Source organism: Salvelinus sp. IW2-2015, linkage group LG1 (genome assembly GCF_002910315.2).
Source record: "Salvelinus sp. IW2-2015 linkage group LG1, ASM291031v2, whole genome shotgun sequence".
Classification (NCBI taxonomy): domain Eukaryota; kingdom Metazoa; phylum Chordata; class Actinopteri; order Salmoniformes; family Salmonidae; genus Salvelinus; species Salvelinus sp. IW2-2015.
The window spans coordinates 49,095,773-49,103,314 of NC_036838.1; positions in this window are offsets into that span (position 1 = coordinate 49,095,773).

The window sequence follows — 7,542 nt, forward strand, 5'->3', positions numbered from 1 at the left end:
TGAAGTATGTGCGCAAAATAACACACGGAAAGGAATAACTACACCTATAGGTCACATACCGGTCCCAGAAGGACCATTTCGACACATTTTAATGGACTATGTGGATATTTAAATATGACATTTAAATGACTTAAATGTAAATGATAGTCCATTAAAAAAAAGCCAGTACGTGGCAAAAGATACATGTTAGTTATCATAGACAGATTTAGCAGATGGATAGAAGCAATACCATCAGCAGATCAGGGAACAGGAACAGTGATAACATTTTTGACCAGAGAAGTAATACCTAGGTTTGGAATACCTACAGAAATCAGCTCAGATAATGGATCAGAATTTGTGCAAAAAATAGTCAAACTGGTGATACAAGGGTTAACCTCTTTGGGCAACATCCGGTGAAATTGCAGAGCGCGAAATTCAAAATACAAAAATCGTAATATTAAACATGAATGAAAATACAAGTGTCTTACATCGTTTAAAAGCTAACTTCTTGTTAATCCAACCGCGTTGTCAGATTTCAAAAAGGCATTACGGCAAAAGCATATGTGATTATCTGAGGACAGCGCCCCGCATGCACCAGCATTAAAAACATTTTTCAAACCAGCAGAGGCATCAAACAAATCAGAAATAGCGATAAAATAAATCACTTACCTTTGAAGATCTTCCTCTGTTTGCAATCCCAAGGGTCCCAGCTACACAACAAATGGTCGTTTTGTTTGATAAAGTACTTCTTTATATTCCAAAAAAAGTCAGTTTAGTTGGCGCACTTGATTCAGTAATCCACCCGTTCCACTCGTTCAACATGCAGACAAAGGAATCCCAAAGGTTACCGGTAAACTTTGTCCAAACAAGTCAAACAACGTTTCTAATCAATCCTCAGGTACCCTAATATGTAAATAAACTATCAAATTTAAGACGGAATGTAGTGTGTTCAATCCCGGAGATAAATAACAAAGTGCGCGCCCTCATTCACGCGCGACACAATACTACAGTCAAAATGGGAGCCACCTAGAAAAACTACAAATTTTTCAAAAAACGAGCGAGAAACTCTTTATAAAGACTGTTGACATCTAGTGGAAACTGCAATCTGGGAGGTATTTGGATGGGCAGACACCTCAATTTTTGTTTATTCTGGATGGATTCTCCTTGGGTTTTTGCCTGCCATATCAGTTGTGTCATACTCACAGACATTATTTTAACAGTTCTAGAAACTTCAGAGTGTTTTCTATCCAATACTACCAATTCTATGCATATCCTAGCGTCTATGCCTGAGTAACAGGCAGTTTACTTTGGGCACACTTTTCATCTGGACGTGAAAATACTGCCCCCTACCCAAGAGAGGTTAACCATTAGACATGTAAAAACAGAAAGTAAGCAGAATCTATGTGGATGAGGCAAGGTGGACCAACACAGACTGGTCTGGGCCATATTTGATCTTGTGAAGGCTACTGGACATGCACATGGATGAATCATACATAGACAACATTGGCCTGAACTTGAGAAGACCTTTAGACAGGAACATTAGTTAAAACCTTCTTATGGCTGTAATCCCGTTAACGGAATCGATATGACAACAGCCAGTGAAAGTGCAGGGCGCCAAATTCAAACAACAGAAATCTCAAAATTAAAATTCCTCAAGCATGCAAGTATTTCACACCATTTTAAAGATACACTTCTTGTTAATCCCACCACAGTGTCCGATTTCAAAAAGGCTTTACAGCGAAAGCACCACAGACGATTATGTTAGGTCACCGCAAAATCACAGAAAAACACCGCCATTTTTCCAGCCAAAGACAGGAGTCACAAAAAGCAGAAATAGAGATAAAATGAATCACTAACCTTTGATGATCTTCATCAGATGACACTCATAGGACTTCATGTTTACACAATACATATTGTTTTGTTCGATAAAGTTCATATTTATATCCAAAAACCTCCATTTATATTGGCGCATGTTCAGAAATGCCTCCAATATCCGGAGAAATTGCAGAGAGCCACGTCAAATAACATAAATACTCATCATAAACTTTGATGAAAGATACATGTTTACATAGAATTAAAGATACACTTGTTCTTAATGCAACCGCTGTGTCACATTTCAAAAGCTTTACAGCAAAATCACAATATTCAATAATTTGAGAACAGCGTTCAGCCACAAAAGGAAGCCATACAGTTACCCGCCAAATTGTGCAGTCAACACAACTCATAATAGCATTATAAATCTTCACTTACCTTTGCTGATTTTCGTCGGAATGCACTCCCAGGACTCCCACTACCACAAGAAATGTTTGTTTTGTTCGGTAATGTCCATCATTTATGTCCAAATAGTATTTTTGTTAGCGTGTTTGGTAAACAAATCCAAAGTCAGGAAGCACGTTCTCTAAAAGGCAGACGAAATGTCAAAAGTTCCGTAACAGTCCGTAGAAACATGTCAAACGATGTATTGAATCAATCTTTAGGATGCTTTTAACATAAATCTTCAATAACGTTCCAACCGGAGAATTCCATTGACTTCAGATGTGCGATGGAACAGAGCTCCCTCTCATGTGAACGCGCATGGTCAGAGCATGGTCAGCTCATGATAGACCTGACTCATTCCTGTCTCCTTTGGCCCCACTTCAAGTAGAGGCATCAGACAAGGTTCTACAGACTGTTGACATCTAGTGGAAGCAGTAGGAAGTGCAAACTGATCCATATCCCACTGTGTATTCGAAAGGCGATGAGTTGAAAATCGACCAACCTCGATTTCCCATTCCTGTTTGGATTTTTTCTCAGGGTTTTTGCCTGCCATATGAGTTCTGTTATACTCACAGACATCATTCAAACAGTTTTAGACACTTCAGAGTGTGTTCTATCCAATACTAATAATAATATGCATATATTAGCAACTGGGACTGAGGAGCAGGCAGTTTACTCTGGGCACCTCTGCGCACCTTTCATCCAAGCTACTCAATACTGCCCCTGCAGCCATAAGAAGTTAATCAGTTATAGGCACCATTAGATCTGCAGTAGGAGTGTGTATGTCTGTGTGTCATGCCACCAGTAGAATCTATGCCCTAATGTCTGAGCCAATAAGAGCATGGAAACTAAACAAGAAAATAAGATTAGGATGGACAAGGCTAAAAGGTATTAATCAGTTAGATAAAGTGGTGACTATGTTATGGGTAAAACTGTATAAAAGCAGAGTACTGAGACTGGAGAGATGTTCTTCCATGGAATTGCTCAGCTTCTGTTACATTTGTATTAAAGTAAAATTGAATCTAAAAGTTCTGGTATCTGAGACATATTTGATTCAATATTTCCACAACAGGTACAGGGCCAGATATGATGGGTATTTTATTAGTGTCTAGCAAAGAGTCAATCAACTCTTTAAAATCCCGTTTTAGTTCAGCGCTGCCCTTCATAATGTCATTAAAACCCACATGGACTACGAAATAATCGATTTCCATGTCCTGATGTTGTACATTCGGCAGCAGCTTAGTAATATAATTTACTCGAGCTCCGGGATAGGACAATGTTTTTGCACCAGGAACGGTCACATTTGTTGGAGCTGCCCAAAATCACAGCTGARGAGAAGGATGAGGAAATCCGCCCACCACCATGCTTCACAGGATTCTGAGAACCCTTTATGGGCGGGCGAGAGGCAGGATATACAGTACCAGCCATTAGTTTGGACACACCTACTCATTCAAGGGCTTTATTTTATTTTTACTATTTTCAACAGTGTAGAATAATAGTGAATACATCAAAACTATGAAATAATACATATGGAATCATGTAGTAACCAAATAAGTGTTATTTTTTATATATATTTGAGATTCTTCAAAGTAGCTGATGACAGCTTTGCACACTCTTGACATTCTCTCAACCAGCTTAATGCGGTAGTCACTTGGAATGCCTTTCAATTAACAGGTGTGCCTTCTTAAAAGTTAATTTGTGGAATTTCTTTCCTTCTTAATGTGTTTGAGCAAATCAGTTGTGTTGTGATAAGGTAGGGGTGGTATACAGACGATAGCCCTATTTCCCACTTCCTGTTTGGATTTCTTCTCAGGTTTTTGCCTGCCATATGAGTTCTGTTATACTCACAAACATCATTCAAACAGTTTTAGAAACTTCAGGGTGTTTTCTATCCAATACTAATAATATGCATATATTAGCATCTGGGACTGAGTAGGAGGCAGTTCACTCTGGGCACACTATTCATCCAAAAGTGAAAATGCTGCCCCCTATCCCAAACAAGTTTTAAATGGTAATCTCTGATTGAGCCGACATATGGTGCGTTTACCATGAATGCAGTCTCTGCTAATGCGGCAACGTTGCCATTAAATTTCAATCATACTGTGAAGCAAAATTTCTGTTATACGGATTGAAGTGCCCTTAGTCTGGCTCATGGTGGAAAAGTGACCAGGTTCTTAAGATCTGGGTTGAGCAGGCAGTGTGAAGTAGAGAAACAAATTACCAGTTTCAACATTTCTTTTTAAGGCATGGTTCTCGCAAATGCAATCAAGTTTCCCCATGTTTTTATTCTCTTGATTTACATATACAATATGTTGTTAAAAACTTGTTACTCTAAAAACCATGCAAATGAATACACACAAAACATACCATAAAATATGTGCCAGGTGGCATATTCAATCATCAATTGTCCAATCAAATTCCTCGTTCACTAATCAGGCAATTAGTCACACCTGTGAGGCTGACAATTCCCGTTTGTCAACTAACTTATAATTAATATGTTGCATTCGCATATCCATCTCAACCTAAAATCAAAATGAAAGAATAGGAGTAAATAAAATCCAACTTTATTTAAAATGCATTTAATGTTTGTTTTGATATAATCCTATTCTTTAAGTTTAAGATTTTTGGTTGCGATGAGGATGTGAATGTCACGTTCCTGACCTCTTTTCTTTGTGGTATGTGTTTGATGGTCAGGGCGTGAGTTTTGGGTGGGCAGTCTATGTTTTCTGTTTCTATGTTGGTTTTGGGTTGCCTGGTATGGCTCTCAATTAGAGGCAGGTGTTTGACGTTTCCTCTGATTGAGAGTCATATTAAGGTAGGTTGTTCTCACTGTTTGTTTGTGGGTGATTGTCTCCTGTGTCAGTGTCTGTATGTTACGCCACACGGGACTGTTCCGTTTTTTGTTGTTTTTTTTTTTTTTTTTATTGTTTTTTGTTTGTTGTTTTGTTTGTTTTATGTAGTCTGTTTCCTGGTTCATGCGTTCTTCACGTTGTATGTAAGTTCGGGTCCAGGTCTGTCTACATTCGTTTATTTGTTTTGTAATTATTCAAGTGTTTCGTCGTGTTCTTCAGTTTTGTTTATTAAATCATTATGTATTCACAACCCGCTGCAGTTTGGTCGAATCACTTCGTATGAAGAGGAGGAGGAAGCCCGTTACAGAATCACCCACCAAACCCAGATCAAGCAGCGGGTTAACGGACAGCGCACAAAGCAGGTTTATGGTCTTGGGAGGAAATCATGGAAGGAAAAGGACCATGGGCTAAAGTTGAGGTGAATCGCAGCCCATGGAACAGCTGGAGGCAGCTCGGAGAGCGGAGGAAACCGGAGAGAGGAACCGGCGTTACGAGGGGACGCGTCTAGCACGGAAGCCCGAAAAGCCCGCAAGTACAACCCAAACATTTTTGGGGGGGGGGCTAAGAGGTAGTGGGCCAAGGGCAGGTAGGAGACCTGCGCCCACTTCCCAGGCTAACCGTGGAGAGCGGGAGTACGGGCAGACACCGTGTTACGCAGTAGAGCGCACGGTGTCTCCTGTACGTGTGCATAGCCCGGTGCGGGTTATTCCACCTCCCCGCACTGGTAGGGCTAGATTGAGCATTGAGCCAAGTGCCATGAAGCCGGCTCTACATATCTGGCCACCAGTACGTCTCCTTGGGCCGCTTACATGGGTACCAGCCTTACGCATGGTGTCCCCGGTTCGCCTACATAGCCCAGTGCGGGTTATTCCACCTCCCAGCACTGGTCAGGCGACGGGGAGCATACAACCAGGTAAGGTTGGGCAGGTTCAGTGCTCAAGGGAGCCAGTCGCCTACACGGTCCGGTTATTCCGGCGCTACCTCCCGCTCCAGCCCAGTACCACCAGTGCCTACACCACGCACCAGGCATCCGGTGCGTTTCCAGAGCCCTGTTCCTCCTTCACGCACTCTCCCTATGGTGCGTGTCTCCAGCCCAGTGCCTCCAGTTCCGGCACCACGCACTAAGCCACCTGTGTGTCTCCAGAGCCCTGTACGCACTGTTCCTTCTCCCCGCACTCGCCCTGAGGTGCGTGCCTCAGCCCGGTACCTCCAGTTCCGGTACCACGCACCAGGCCTATAGTGCGCTTCGAGAGGTCAGTGTGCCCTGTCCCTGCTCCCCGCACTAGCCTTGAAGTGCGTGCCGTCATCCCGGTACCTCCAGTTCCGGCACCACGCACCAGGCCACTGTGCGCCTCAGCAGGGCAGAGTCGGCCGTCTGCCCAACGCCTTCTGCACTGCTGTCTGCCAGCTCCTCTGAGCATCTGTCTGCCCAGCTCGTCTGAGCCATCTGTCTGCCCAGCTCCGTCTGAGCCATCTGTTGCCAGCGCGTCTGAGCATCGTCTGCCAGCGCCGTCGAGCCATCTGTCTGCCCAGCGCCGTCTGAGCCATCTGTCTGCCCAGCGCCGTCTGAGCCATCTGTCTGCCAGCGCCGTCTGAGCCATCTGTCTGCCAGCGCCGCTGAGCCATCTGTCTGCCAGCGCCGTCTGAGCCATCCGTCTGCCCAGCGCCTTCTGAGCCATCCGTCTGCCCAGCGCCTTCTGAGCCATCCGTCTGCCCAGCGCCTTCTGAGCCATCCGTCTGCCCAGCGCCTTCTGAGCCATCCGTCTGCCCAGCGCCTTCTGAGCCATCCGTCTGCCAGCGCTTGAGCCATCCGTCTGCACGACCATTAGAGCCGCCCGTCTGTCCCGAGCCATTAGAGCCGTCCGTCAGTCAGGAGCCGCTAGAGCCGTCCGTCAGTCAGGAGCCGCCAGAGCCGCCAGCAGTCAGGGCCGCCAGAGCCGCCAGCCAGTCAGGAGCGCCAGAGCGCCAGCCGTCAGGAGCCGCCAGAGCCGAGCCAGTCAGGAGCCGCAGAGCCGCCAGCCAGTCAGGGCGCCAGAGCCGCCAGCCAGTCAGGAGCCGCCAGAGCCGCCAGCCAGTCAGGAGCCGCCAGAGCCGCCAGCCAGTCAGGAGCCGCCAGAGCCGCCAGCCAGTCAGGAGCGCCAGAGCCGCCAGCCAGTCAGGAGCCGCCAGAGCCGCAGCAGTCAGGAGCGCCGAGCGCCAGCCAGTCAGGAGCCGCCAGAGCGCCAGCCAGTCAGGAGCCGCCTTCAGTCAGGAGCTGCCTTCCGTAGAGTGCCCTACAGTCATGAGCTGCCCTACAGTCATGAGCTGCCCTACAGTCATGAGCTGCCCTACAGTCATGAGGCTTGCCCTCAGTCATGAGCTGCCCTACAGTCCGGAGCTGCCCTACAGTCGGAGCTGGCACTCAGTCCGGAGTGCCACTCAGTCCGGAGCTGCCACCCAGTCGCGGGAGCTTGCC